The sequence below is a fragment of the Mesocricetus auratus genome, unplaced genomic scaffold (assembly GCF_017639785.1).
Source record: "Mesocricetus auratus isolate SY011 unplaced genomic scaffold, BCM_Maur_2.0 Super-Scaffold_100023, whole genome shotgun sequence".
In the NCBI taxonomy this organism is placed as follows: domain Eukaryota; kingdom Metazoa; phylum Chordata; class Mammalia; order Rodentia; family Cricetidae; genus Mesocricetus; species Mesocricetus auratus.
Window position 1 is genome coordinate 20,541,295 of NW_024429204.1, and position 14,550 is coordinate 20,555,844.

Below are 14,550 nucleotides of genomic sequence, written 5' to 3' on the forward strand. Positions count from 1 at the left end.
GAATTATAGGGATGCTAGCACACACACATACACACTCTCTCTCCCTCACACACACACTCACATGTATACACATCCACTCTCTCTTTCACACACACACACACATACACACACACACACTCTCTCTCTGTCTCTCTGTCTCTTTATCTCTCTCTGTCTCTGTCTCTGTCTCTGTCTCTCTCTCTCTCTCTCTCTCTCTCTCTCTCTCACTCGCCTGGCAAGTGCTTTAACTACTGAGCCATCTTCCAGGCTCTCTTGCTTGGAGTATTACAGCACAACAGCTGTAGGCTCAAGGCAAAACTTTGGTTATCCGTTTCTAAAGAGATGTTAAAATTTAGAAAATATTCCTCACCAGCTCGTTATGTCATCAAATGAGAAGATATATATGGAAGTGCTATTAAAACATTAGGCATATTTAATAGAAATTGAGCAGATACTTCATCTTTCTACTTCCCAATTTCTCCAACTGTGCAATAGGCATAAATAATATTCATTCTTCTCATCAGGTTGAGTGAGGACTAACTTAAAATTTGCCAATAGCCTGGGCTAGAACTCTAGGTACTACGTGCACCATGCATGCTAACTCTTACGTTGAACCTCACACTCAAAGGAACCTTCAAGTAGGTCCTTCTATTTGACTGATAAAGGCTAATTAAGTGATTAACTTAATCCACTTCAATTTGTCCTATTGGGAACTCTTTCAGAAGTAAGACCTTACTATCTTGTTTTTAAAAAATATATACTTATATGTGTATGAGTGTTGCCTGCACATATGAGTGTGTGCTATACGTGTGCAAAGTGCCTATAGGCCAGAAGGCATCAGATTCTCTGGAACTGGGGTTAAGGTGGCTGTCAACTACCACACAGGTATTGGGAACAGATCCTATTTCCTCTGAAAAAACCCCCACCAGTGGTCCTAACAGCTGAGCCAGCTCTCCAGCCCCCAATGGCCTGGCCTGTTTGAAATTATTTTTTATTTATTCTTTGAGAATTTCATACAGTATATTTTGATCATATTCCTTTCCTTCCCCTAACTCTTCCCAGATCACCCCGCCCCCTTCACGTTCTTTCTCTGGGAATAGTGGCTTCTGTCATTGTGGGAAATGGGAGCCTGGCTGGGTTATCTGTGTGAGCAGGTGGCCTGAGACATCGTGGTATGGTGTGTAGTTGTTTGTGGTCCTTGCTCTGGTGAAGTGCACCCAGGTGCTCCTCTTCCTGCTTTTGGGCATGTATTTACTCAATTGTAAAGAGGCTGAGTGGATAGCCTGTGGATAGCCTGGGTCTGGTTTAGATGTCTTTGGAAGTTGAAGCCGTCAGACAACTTCTTATTGAGCTCCTAGAAGAGTGTCCAGCTGGTCCCTCACTTAGGACGCCCTCACTTGTAGCTTTTGACTTTCTGATGGTCTGAGATGGCACACGACCGTTCTGCTTTTTACTTTCCAAGCGCTTACTGTATTGAACACGCGACCTCAGATCTCAGCACTCTGTTACAAAGCAGGCTTCTGAGCTCAATTAAGGACGACCAGGCAAAGGTAGGTAAGTCAGTGTATGAGATGCATTTTGCACTGGAATATATTCCAACTTAAGACGTGCTTATCCGGACGTAACCCCTTTGTAAGTTGAGGAGCAAAAGCTAAGTCTGAAGAATCCTGAGTTCAAGGGCAAATTTATGTGATCTTGGGTGAGTTGTTTAATTGATCTGAGCTTTAGTTTTTCTTTTCATGTGTAGAGTTGGTTGGCGCGAAGGTTCAAGCAGATAATGAACATAAACTACTTAGCACTGCTTGTCACCTCCTTGAGTTCTTCCTGGTAGGGACTGGATATTGTAAAAACCACCAGAAAGTCTTGGTGTCTAAAGTGACCCACCCCACATCACCTGTCACTGGATATTTCTCTCCCACCCACCAATTCCCAATTAACTACTCAGAGGCTTAATATGATTTATAAATGCTCAACCAATAGTTCAGGCTTGTTACTAGCTAACTCTTACACTTAAATTAGCCCATATTCCTTAACTATGTTCTGCCAGGCGACTTGTGGCTTGGTACCTCATTTCTATACATCCTGCTTCTCCAGTGAGGTGCTGGCATCTCCTGACTCCGCCTCTCTTCATCCCAGCATTCTCTCTGTGTCTGGCTCTCCAGCCTATACTTTCTGTCTGGCCACCGGCCTGTCAGCTACTTATTAACCAACGAGAATAATATATATATATATTCACAGCGTCCAGAAGGATTATTCTACCTTCTTTCTTCTATTTTCTTTGTCTTTTCTTTTGAAGTCAAGTACAAAGATTTGAGTAGCTATACATTCTGTTGGATCGTGTTGGTAAATCAAGAATCACCTCTCTTCCCACTTTCTCCATCTATGTAATTCCAAGGACAGGATTTTTTTTTACGAGACAGGGTTTCTCTGTTTTGGAGGCTGTCGGTCCAGCCTGGCCTCGAACTTACAGAGATCCACCTCCCTCTGCCTCCCGAGTGCTGGGATTAAAGGCGTGCGCCACCAACGCCTGGCTCCAAGGACAGGATTTGTAAGGAGCCTTCAGGACATCAGGCGACACTTGTCTCTAGAAACCGTGCTCTGAGGGAAGGAATCAGTGTGGTTTCCCAGGAGCTAGTTATCATTCTCTGGCCATAATGCGAGCTTAGTTCTGGGAGGTCCTGGAGAGACAATGCCCACCCAAAGCAGAAGCAGCGTCGTCAGAAAGAGAAAAACACGGCCCAGCACCCCACTTTATCTGGTTCCATCAGAGGATGTGTTTTTCTTGGAGATAAATTAAAAAGAAGCAACCACACCATCCACACAAAGTAAGTAGCAATACAACCTTCTGTGCACATACGTTTCTTGGTAACCTGACAAGGGAGGCTTCAGAGTCACGTGTGTCACCCATTAGACATGCCATAAAAAGACACCAAGAGTGTGGAGAACTTGGCCATGGGTTAATGATGACGTGTTTACAAGGCTGAGTAAGTGCTTTTCAACGCCTGTTTCTCCAGGCGTGGCTGCAGGGAGGCAACCTAGATAACGTCCTGTTTGGTCTCCTGGAGAGGAGTGGGGGAAAGGGGTGGCAGGAGATGCAGATGTTTACCGCAGATGTTTACCTGGTGCCTGCAGAGTAGGTGGACCCGTGAGCTTGAAGGAGAGTGCCAGTCCCTTCCCGCAGCATTTTAGCTCAGGGTCATGGTGTTTGTGGGCAGTGGTCTTCCTGGAAAGGGGGCCTTGGAGGGTTTCATGAAATTCCAGGCTGGAGTTCTAGACCATCGAGCCCTTGGGACGTTGGTAACAAAGCTCTTCTTGCCTTCCATTGCTGTTGGGTCTCCATACGTAGCTTCCGGTCCTCCCAGACTCAAACTTTGCCTTCTGGTGGTCTTCCTCATTGCTGACCATCCAGTCCTTCTAACAGCACGCTTCTCTGGGGTTTCTGCCTTAACCATCTTCATATTCATTGAGTTCATTCATTTGACAGCTAATGACATCACCTCAGTATTAGTGATAGCGTATGGTGAGTACTTCTACAGGCTTGTTGGTAGGTGTTTTACAAACCCAGAGACAGATTGTGTGTGTGTGTGTGTGTGTGTGTGTGTGTGTGTAATTTTATTTATTTATTTGTTTTAGACAGGGCCTCACTGTGTAGCTGTGGCTGGCCTGGAAGTCACTATTTAGCTTCAAACTCACAGAAATCAACTTGCCTCTGTCACCTTGAATGCTAGGATTACAGGACTGAGTCACACGCCTTCTGGCAATATTCTTACCTATTTTCATGAGAGAAGACAAAGTCTCTGTTTGGTTACTTGACATTCTTAGTCTGTAACAAAATGTTTTCAACTGGGTAATTTATAAAGAAAGGTAATTTATTCCTCACAGTCCTAGAGTCTGGGAAATCCAAGATCAAGGCCTGGCAGCTTCAGTGACTGGCTGGTGAGCCTGCCTTCCACTGCAAAGATGGTGGCCTGTGGCTGTGGCCTCATGTCGTGGAAGGGAAAGGAGAAACTTCCCCTTGTGTGCTCTAGGATAGGTACTTATTCCATCCACGAGAGAGGAGCCCCACAGGTCAGTCTTCTCCTAAAGACCCCGTCTCTCCATGCTGTGGCTTTGCAAAGTGCTTTTCAATGTGAATTTTGTGGGCACACAAATACTTAAGCTAGTCATATGGTGAGTCAGAAAGTAAGTGTGTGTGTGTGTGTATGTGTGTGTGAGTGTGTATGTGTGGTTATGTATGTGTATGGGTAGGAGGGTTTGTGTGTGTGTGTGTGTGTGTGTGTGTGTGTGTGTGTGTGTGTGTGTGGAATCCAGATGACAACCTTGATGTCGTTCCTTTTTTTTGAGACTGGCTCTCTTACTGGCCTGGAACTCAACACGTAGAGTAGGCTGGCTGGTCAGCAAGTCCCAGGATCTGCCTTGTCTGCCTTCCTAGTTCTGGGATTTTGTCTACCCCTCTCTCCTTCCCCTCCCCTCCCTTCCCCTCCCCTCCCCCTCTCCCCTCCTGACTTCTTCTTTCTCATCCCTTTCTTCCCTCCTTTCACTCATCCATTAACGTGTGTTCTGGGGATTTAACTCGGGTCCTCCTGCTCTAAAGACAAGGGCTTTACTGACTGAGTCATCTCCTTAGCCTCAGAGCCAGCATTTAACCCCAGAGCCTCTCCCTCTGCAGGAACTGGACTCAGTCTCACGCTCTGCCCTCTGTGGTCAGGGACTTTCCTCACAGCAAAGTCACATAAAAACTTGACAAGATAGACCAAGGCGGGGCTCTTGGCCGCACCCATCACATGCTGGCCGCGAGTCACCCACTGCCAGGAATGGCCAGGTGAGTTTTCTTTCTTAATGGATTCACTGCAACTGGGTTGTGTTTGAGCGAGTGCCTTCTTGCTGTAAACAAGACCTTGCACAACTAACTGCTGCTCCCCGATTTTGAGCGGTATGGGAGATGGAGCCTCCTTGGGAGTTTGGTTAGGGTTAAAGGAGAAATGGTGACAAGCGCTTGGGAGGTTCTACGGCAATGACAGTGACTCATGCTTTGGAGTTTGCTTCCAGCCAAGACTATGGGGACCACCTTCTCATTTCATCAGAGATACTGGAAGACACCAGGACCCAGGCCAGTCTTACAGGAAAAAGCATCTAGTTCTTCTAGCTGGGCTCAAAGCAAGCTATTTGTTCCCAAGTCTTCTTTCTCCCACAAGAGATTTGGAGACCTGCGGTTACCTGGGGATGTTGGTTAGTGTCCCACGGAGATGCAAAGGGACAGGAGAAGGACAATTGCCATGACATTTTAGATGTGGGACTTCACAGCTATCCCACGACTGCAAAGCTGGGACTCTCCCCTTCGGGGAGAAGTCTCGTATCTTCAAGGTACTAGTGGCTGCCCATCCAAGTCAAGTTAAGGAAAATCAAGGGAGCAGAGGGAAATTATTGGCTCAAGTCCGTGAGAAGACCGGGGTGGACCAGGCTTGTGGCACAGCTGACTTCTGTGTCACTCTCTTTCCCTTTCATATCCTTGCTCCCACCGCCTGGCTTTAATGGCCCGGGGACTTCCATGCGACAAAGATAGCCCCCGGTGCTTCCCGGTTGTCACCAGAGAAACAAAGAAACAAGTAAGCAAACAAACAAAAACCTCGAAGGGTTTCAGGGCCAAATATCTGACAAGACACCGGGAAGGAAGTGTAGTGGGAATCTGTAGCGTAGTGGGAATCCACAGCGTAGTGGGAATTCGTAGCGTAGTGGGAATCCACAGCGTAGTGGGAATTCATAGCGTAGTGGGAATTCATAGCGTAGTGGGAATTCATAGCGTAGTGGGATTTTGTAGCGTGATTTCGTAGCATAGTGGGAATCTGCAGCGTAGTGGGAATCCGCAGCATAGTGGGAATTCATAGCGTAGTGGGAATTCGTAGCGTAGTGGGAATTTGTAGTGTAGTGGGAATCCGTACCGTAGTGGAAATCTGTCCTGAGTGCAGCTGGAGCAGGGTCTGGAAACCCTTGGGCATCTCTTCTGTTCTGTTGCTGGACCTGTGTGTCCCTTGGGCCACCGGGATGAAGGCAAAAGCTGCAGAAGCTAGAGGCATTAACGGGAGGAGCAGAGTCTCAAGGCCAGCCTTGGGATTGTTTGTTTGTTTGCTTGTTTCGAGGCAGGGTTTCTCTGTGCCTCTGGAGGCTGTCCTGGAACTAGCTCTGTAGACCAGACTGGTCTTGAACTCACAGAGATCCGCCTGCCTCTGCCCACCGAGTGCTGGGATTAAAGGCGTGCACCACCACCATCCGGCCCAGCCTTGGAATTTTTAACTGCACATTTTGAGTAAGAAATAAACTTCTATCTTCTTCAAGCCTCTGTTATTTTGAGTGTGTGCAAAACTCGTAGCTGGGGCAATCCCGATGGGCGGAGAAATTAAAGGCTCTGGTGCAGTTTAAAGAGTCTCGACAGTGTGCCTTCCACACGGAAAGAGAGAGCATCTCTGTGGTGTGCAGCGATTGGTCAGAAGTCTGTCCAGCAGCTTTCCCATTGGATGACGTGGTATACCAGCCCTCACCTCTGTCCTGTCTCTTGCCTTTGTCACTGGTGTCTATTTTTAGGCAACTGCTCTGTAGCCATTCTGAGTTGGCTTGACCCTGTGACTCTCTGGACTCTGCATGGCCTGGAAGAATCAGCCTTGACCTACCTCCGGCCGTTCGAAACTCCCTATTCCCGACATTGCCTGGCCTCCCCATATATCGTACCCAGAGAAAGCACACTAAGAACTCCTTTCTCTCTCTTTTGAGGTAAGTTCTTCATATGTATATCAGGCTTGTCTCGAGCCCTCCATCCTCCTGACTCCACCTCCTGAGTGCTGAGATTAAAGGTACATGTCATTAGCATTTAATAGCATAGAAGACCCTAACATGGTGTGTCATTTCAGATGACATCATACTTCTGTTCACTGAGAACTAAACCTAGGACAGCCAAATCAACGCCTAATCTTTGCCTTCATCTAATTACCAGACATGAGGATGCATGTGTCGCTGTCACTTCTGCAAGTCGGGAAAGCCGCATTAGCAGAGAAGTTAACTGACTGAAGGCCCCTAGCTTCGAAGTGTCAGAGCTGGCGTGTAAACCAGGCAGTGTGGTTCTGAGGCTCATGCGGTGACATTACCTGTGTCACTCGGCTCAGCTACTTTCATCGCCCGAGTGGCACTTAGGAAAATGTTGAGACAGTTGTGGTAGTGGCCCAGGGCTGCCGTGCGTGGCTGCGTGGACTCTGCACACACAGTGCGGTTGTACGGTGTGGCCGTGCACACTGTCATCGTGTTATTGCACTCTGGAGTTGTGTGGTGTCGTTGTATGTGGTCACTCAGGGCCTGGGCAAACCAGGACCAAGAGGTCACAGAGAAATGTCAGGAGCGCTTGTCCCCTCAGTGAGAAAGTTAGGCAATTGTTCTTTCCAAAGTCACCTGCACTGGGGTTTGGGTCTATGGCTGTTCTGGGTGCTGAATGGACCCTAGGCCACCTGACACATGTTTCCTCCACCCTCCGTCCGTCCGTCCATCCCTCCCTCCCTCCCTCTGTCCCTCTGTCCCTCCCTCCCTCCATCATTTTCTCTTTCTGACAGGGCCTCACTACACAAAGCCAAGCTGGCCACGAACTTGTGGCGTCCTCTTACCTCAGCCTCCTAAGGGCTGGGATTACAGACATAAGCCACCGCATTGGTCTCGTCTTTGTGGAAAATGACCCTGCACGAGGCACATACCTCTGGGAGACAGAGCCGTGAGTAGTCCCCACAAATAGGCGACCAAGGTGCACAGTATCCTTGACCCTGGCTATGACCACATAGAGCCGTGACACCTAATCTGCGTACAGAGTGTCCCATCCACCCAGCATGTTAGTACTGCCTTTTTCTCCCAGCCCATGGTTACTAGGACTGCAAGATGTTTAAAATTTCATCTAAGAATTTAGACAGGGAGCAGTGTTGCACACCTACTGACCTCCTAAACTATAGGCGTAGGAACCAGGATTCACCAGACTCAGCATAGAATGAAGTGGAGTTTATTTGGGGAAGAAGAACTTAACACAGGAAACAAGTGACTGTCGCTCTGATTCCAAGGATGCAGACCCTGCTACCCTGATGCTCTCTCTGCAACCTGAAGGGGCTCTGAGCCCCAGTCCAATTCCTTTTAACTGGTCATGTCCACACCTGTGGCCATGTCCAAAAGGGCATGGTCTGTGCTACAGGTGAGGAAGTGGATATTGCTACAATTCCCCTTTTAGTCTAAAGAAGATTTAGGCTTGATACAAAACTATATACAGTGATAGCAAATATCAAGTGTGCTCTAGGAGATGGAAAGGTAAAAACACACACAAATTAAGACCTTTTTACCAGTGAAGCAACATTGAGCAATTGACATGAACTACTCTAAACCGTGTTGGTTCCTTTGGTCCAGTGTGGGTTGCTGTTGATAGTTCTCTGTTCACAACAGTGTCTGGTTAGGGGGAGGTCATGTCTCTACAGATGCTGGAGCAAGAAGGATCTTAAAGTAATCTGACCCTTTATCCTATAAAAGAGGAAATATGAACTCTAAGGTCACCAGAGATCATGGAGCTATTGACTGCTAATCAGGCTTCGAACCCAAGTCCTCTGATTTTTGGTTCTCTTTTCTTTCACTTACAACATATGTGACTTCACATATGGTCTCAGCTCCATCATTCACTGTGCGGTTTTTAATCTGATATTTAACCTTGGATCATCTGAAATACAAACAATCTCAGCTACTGACCTCATGGAGTTATATTAAGGAACAAGTGAGATTTTTGCCTGGATAGTGCATTTGGAGATGTCCGTCACACACAATGAACTGTTCAGGAAATTGGTGTTTTCATTTGTGTTTTTTGGTGTTGGGGTTGAGCCCAGGGCCTTGTGAATATTAGGCATATCTTTGACTAGTAAGTAAGTTAAGTACCAGCCCTGTAGGTTAAAAACAAAACTAAACAACACAAAACAACACAAAACAAACAAACAAACAGACAGAAAACCCAAGTCCTCCTAACAATTGGTCAGGATCACTTTACAGTCTAGAAGCATTTTCTCCCTAGCTGAGCTTAGAGGAAGGAAACAGCATCTTGTGTTGTGGTTTGTGCTGGGAGTTTCCATGCTTACCTTCAATGTTTGTTCAATACAGTGTTCTGTGGGACCCTAGGTTTTTCCTAACTCTGAGAAAAGTAATCCACTAAATCTCTTAAGACCAAGGTAACAGCGATAGTTTACACTCTCAAAATACGATGGTGAGGTTAGCACAATGTTATTCTTTCAGCTGGAGGTGGGGGAATCTCAGATAACAATGGCCGGTAGGTACAAGACCTTGGATCTTGGTCTGGATCTTCATGGAGACTTAGGCAACTCCAGATGATTGTGTGTTTGGCCCCTAGCTGAAAATCCCCTTACCAGCTCCTCCCCACCCCACTGTGTGGAGGACCTCCTGTCCCGGTGAGTGAGTGGGTTATTGGTGGAGGGAAGGGGCAGGGACCAAAGCACCTGGGATGTGGGCGGTATCGTGGGTGCTTAGCAGGCTGGTTGAATACTTATTGTCTTCGAGATTCTGCTTGGGTTCAGGGCTCAAAGCTGGCAGCTAAGTGAAAACTGTAATCTAACACAATGGGATTTGTATCTCAACAAATGGAAAGCCAAAGTAAACATGGCCAAGACAAGGGTGTAGAGAAAGATTTAACACCTGCAAGATGTAAGGGAAACCCATACTTATTTCCCAAACAGTGACCTCTCCCAACAAAGGAAGCTTGCGGATTTTGTGTGGACGCCTATACATATTCCCATAGGAACACACTTTAGGGGTGGGCACATTCCTGAGCATGCTCAGTTAAGGTGGCAACTGAAGAAGGAAAGAGAGTAGACACTTTTTGACGGGGGAAAGTCCTTCTGTGTATATGGTTGTCTTATTGGTTGATAAATAAGGCACTGTTGGCCAATAGGGAAGCAAGACAGGTGGGACTAGGAGTTGAGGAGGATTCTGGGAAATGTAGTCAAGAGTAGAGGGTTGCCATGTGATCCAGGAGGAGGGGACGCATCATGATGGCATCCTCAGAAAGATAAGTCCTTATAAAAATATATATTAGTAATTATGGGTTAATAATTAAGTCAGAGCTAGCCATTAAGAAACTATAGCAAAAGGCCAACAGCTTTATAATTAATATAGCATCCTGTGTGTTCATTTGGGACTGACGTGGCTCTGGGACCTGGCTGGCAGGGAGAATGCACAGTACAAGTTTTTTTTTTTTTTTTGTCATGGAGTAGTGGTTAAAAGGTTAACTGTGCTGACTAGAAGGCACACCTTGTTTGCATCATGGAGTCGTAGCTGGAAAGCAAGGAAAGGCTCTTTCCTGCCTTGTGTAACTGCAGACAAAAGCAGTGTCTCTGAATTAGAGTGTCTAAAAACCAACACAGAGAGAGCATCGCCCTAAACAGGATCAGCATGGAGCTCCTGCCTTAGGTCAACTTTAGACTGTAGCTCTTTCTTTGTGGCTGTTTGTGCAAGATCAGGACTTAAAAGCACCGGTGTGTTCTTCCCTTGGCCCGTGTAGACGCCAGGGTTGAGTGTGCTCCTCAGTATTCTACACTTTGAGTTCTTAGTGAGTGACAGTTTGGTTATAGCAGTGTCTAAGCGCTGGGAGGTGGTGGCGCACGCCTTTAATCCCAGCACTCGGGAGGCAGAGGCAGGCGGATCTCTGTGAGTTCGAGGCCAGGCTGGACCGACAGCCTCCAAAACAATACAGAGAAACCCTGTCTCGAAAAACCAAAAAACAAAACAACAAAAAAAAACAAAAACCAAAAAACAAAACAACAACAACAAAAAAAACAGTGTCTAAGCATTAGAGAAGACCTTTCTGCCTGAGATATTATATAATCACGAATCACTGACCTGTCACTTAACCACAACCTCAGTCAGCATTCTGTCAATCAAAGGCTTTCATTTTGATTGTTCCTTTAACTCTTTGGGGTCGTCTCTATATTTGTGCACTTTATTTTTTATCTCTAATCATTTATTTGCTTTCATTTTATATACGTTAGTGATTTACCTGCAAGAATGTCTGCATTTGGGAATCAGATCCCCTGGAACTGGAGTTTCAGGCAGTTGTCAGCTGTCATGTGGGTGTTGGGAATTGAACCCTGGTCCCTGGAAGAGCAGCTAGTGCTCTTAACCACGGAGCCACCTCTCCAGCCCCTATTTGTGCACTTTACAATGCATTTGAGTGTGACAGTTCATCTTTACTGTTGGCTATATTCGGAACCACCTAGGAGACCGAGGAACCATCTGTGTTACCAGTTTTTTTGGTTTTCATTTTTATTTAGATTTATCTAATTAGACTTGTGGATTTGGGGCAGACCCACCCTGATTATGGGTGATACCATCCCCTAGGCTGGGGGTTGACTGCATCCCCTATCCCTGCTTCCTGACCATCATAACTTGAACTGCTCTGTTCCACCACGCCATCCCTGCCACAACGACTCACTGTTCCAAAACGGAGCAAAATGGACCTTTCTCCCCTTTCGTTGTTTCTGTCAGGCATTTTGGTCATGGCAACGAAGAGCGACACGTATTGATCACAGCAATAAGAGCAACACAACACGTTACCCCATGTATATAAGTGCGCCACACACACGTGCAACCATCACAATCCTTCTGGTCGTACGGTGATGACGTGTTTACGGAAGGCTGCTCCCCCTGCAGGTGGGAAGCACACTCAGTGTGCAGAGTGGGTCCCACAGCCCTGTGTTCATACACTCATCGGCTTCCGTCGTTTTTGAGGAGAGGTCTGCAGGGACCCGCTGCCCACCATGCTGTCTCCTCTCCAGCGACTGTCTAACGTCAGCGTAGAGCACACACTGTGTGCAGCTCACCTAGTGACCCAGGTTTGCTCCTGCCGAAGCCTATGCACACTCTTCTTGCAGCGGCTTCCCATCCTCCCACGTTTTAAATGAAGTCTTTGGGTCTTTCCAGTCCAGTTTGGGTTTTCTAGTGATACGCTCCGACAGAATTTCATTCTTTCCCTATCTTAAATCTGCCACGATGAACTCACCTCGGTGATGACCATACCCCTCCTGCCCCCTTAGGAACACAGTCTCTAAGAATGCCACCTCCCCCAATGAATGCAACAGATGCCCAGCAAATCGTGTGCGCTACCTGAAGACCACGTTAGTACTCAGGGTTAAAGCAGTACAGAGGTAAGGCGAGATCCCTGTAAACCAGCGGCGGGATGAGTCATCACTGCTCGGGAAGTTCAGCGCTGGAAGAGATAAGAGACAATGCAAGAAAACAACTCAAGTTCACAGGCAGTGCATGGTTAACTGCCAGAGAAGCGCCGACTGGAGATGTCAGAAGCGTCAGGTTCAAAGAGAGAACACTGTCCGGGGTGGGCTGGGCTGGGCTGGCTGCAGACTGTATCATCTTTTGAAATATAAAAGCCATATGTGCACAAACACATTGGAGTCCTGGAAGCTGAAATTCTTGTTCATGATACCGAGTGTAATTTAATTTTGATTTACAAGCATCTCTGGTTCGACCCTGAAGACATGACGATAATGTCATCTTCCCACATCATTCCAACACGCACGGGACCATCCTTTCTCGGGCTAGGCATCGCCTTCAGCCTTGGAGATGGGACTCTGGCTGGGTAGCAGTGACTCTCCTTAGGTCTTGCATCAGTTTTTGCTTTGCCTGGCTTCTCTTGTGATGTCTCTCATGGCTTTGTAATAAGGGACTTGTTTTCCTATAGATCTGATAAGGAGAGAAACTGCTCCTGGGGTTGATTTGAAAGTTGTGGGCTGACTTGCGGAGGCCAGCCCGACATTTATGACTGGAACCTGCGGCTATCTGAGACCAGCTCTGTCTGGATCTGCCTTGGTTCCAACACACACCCATTTATTCCACCCTGTCTCCCCATCTTCTTCCTTTAAACCATCACCTTTGCGAAGGCAGAGACCTCAACTGGGCTGCTGTCGTCCAAACCTCAGCACGCAGGCCTGGGCTTGGTGCAGGGCAGGTGCTCGGTAGCTGTGTGTTGGCTAGAGGAGGGTCAAGGGTAGGTCACGGCTGTGATTGAAAGCACAGAGGTCAGAGGCTATACCCCTCGGTTCTGGAATCTTCTTGGCTTGTAACTTCAGGTCGAGGTATTTTCCTCTATCTATACTTTCCTTGACATTTTCCAACACCAGGTGCTTGCTTGCAGTCAACATGACTGGACATGGAGTTAGAGCACTCTGGGCAGTCATTTTACCATGGGGTGGAGAGGAAGGAAAGGACGGTGGCGCTCCAATGAGTTGACTTCGGTGATGTCATGTTCTCTTCTCATCCATTGTGCAACCTTGGGCAGATCATCAGACTTCTGGGCCTTAGCTTACTCATCTGTGTAATGGGAACACCGCCAGCAGCAGTCTTTGTCCGGGGGACAGTTGTGAGGCAGTGTGGCCATGAAGAGTCCTGTAGACAATGGAATTCCTAGAGATGACCGTCATGGTGGACTCTTGCCAAGACAACTAGGAAAAGCTGGGAATTCCCACGGGGCAGTCAGCAGTGCCCATCAGGTTGGCCTTCAGATGGACTCTGAGCCCAGGAACCTGATGGGTCTAGGCTCCCAGGTCTTTGCCTTCATAAGCTTCTCTGTCATCACCATCCTTTGTCTGCCCAGCCCGATGAAGTGCCGGACCAAATGAAGCCTGCCAGCCTGAGTTATCTAGAATCACTCTGAGTTCCGGGGTACTTTACCTCAGAGTGAGGGTCAGGGACACAGAAGGGGCCATTTGGGGTAGGAAATGTTCCATTAGGAAACATCTTGAAAGGATGTCCTGCGATGGGACGGCTGTGTGAGGGCATATGGAAGGGACCCCAAGAACTAACCCTGAAATACGGAAGAATTGAGGCAGGGGAGTGGAAGCCAGGGACGGAGGGCCTTACAAAGAAAAATGATTGCATCATAGGTCTGTTAGCTTTCAGCCCAGCTAGCAGGCTCATGACTATTAATTAGCATAAACGGAAGTATAGTTAGATTGTGCGAGCATGTGTGAATGCATGGGCATATGCAGACACCCACCAGTGCCCGTGCTGAGGGAGGACTTTTACGCTGTCTTCCTCTATTGCTCTCTGCAGTATTGCTTTGAAGCAGTGTCTCTCTCTGAGCTCAAGCTCACTGATGTGGCTACAACGCCTGACCAGCAAGCTCCATGATCCACCTGTCTTATGCCTCCCCGGGGCTGCGGTTACAGACATGTGGGCCATGCCTGGCTCTTTCTGTGGGTGCCAGGGATTCAAAATCAGAAACTCAGGCTTGCACCGAAAGCACTCCTGCCCACCGAGCTATGTCCTCACCCCCTGGGTATAGTTACATTTATTTAAACTTCTAAGTACTTTTAATATTGTTGAAATAAAAGCAGTCCTATTGATCAGTCAGTTATTTTAGTAATAACCCTATGATTTTATCCATAAGACAATATGGAGACTTGCTTGTAATTTCCCGCTCTTTGCTCCTTTCCAAGTCTGTTCCAAATCACTGCATGGGCACCTGGGTATTTCTGCTCTGGAGTGCTA

At 47.3% G+C, this 14,550-nt stretch overlaps 1 long non-coding RNA gene across 2 annotated transcripts; it reads left to right on the forward strand.

Moving 5' to 3' along the window:
- The first annotated feature begins 4,553 nt into the window (after positions 1-4,553).
- LOC110343295 lies at positions 4,554-12,450 on the forward strand. 2 transcript variants are annotated; one of them, XR_005870666.1, is made up of 3 exons: positions 4,554-4,801; positions 6,559-6,744; positions 7,572-9,886. It is a non-coding gene; the product is annotated as an uncharacterized LOC110343295 (long non-coding RNA). The 2 variants fall into 2 exon arrangements; XR_005870665.1 differs by lacking the exon at positions 7,572-9,886 and adding an exon at positions 12,081-12,450 and having other exon boundaries at positions 4,556-4,801.
- Positions 12,451-14,550: the final 2,100 nt, after the last annotated feature.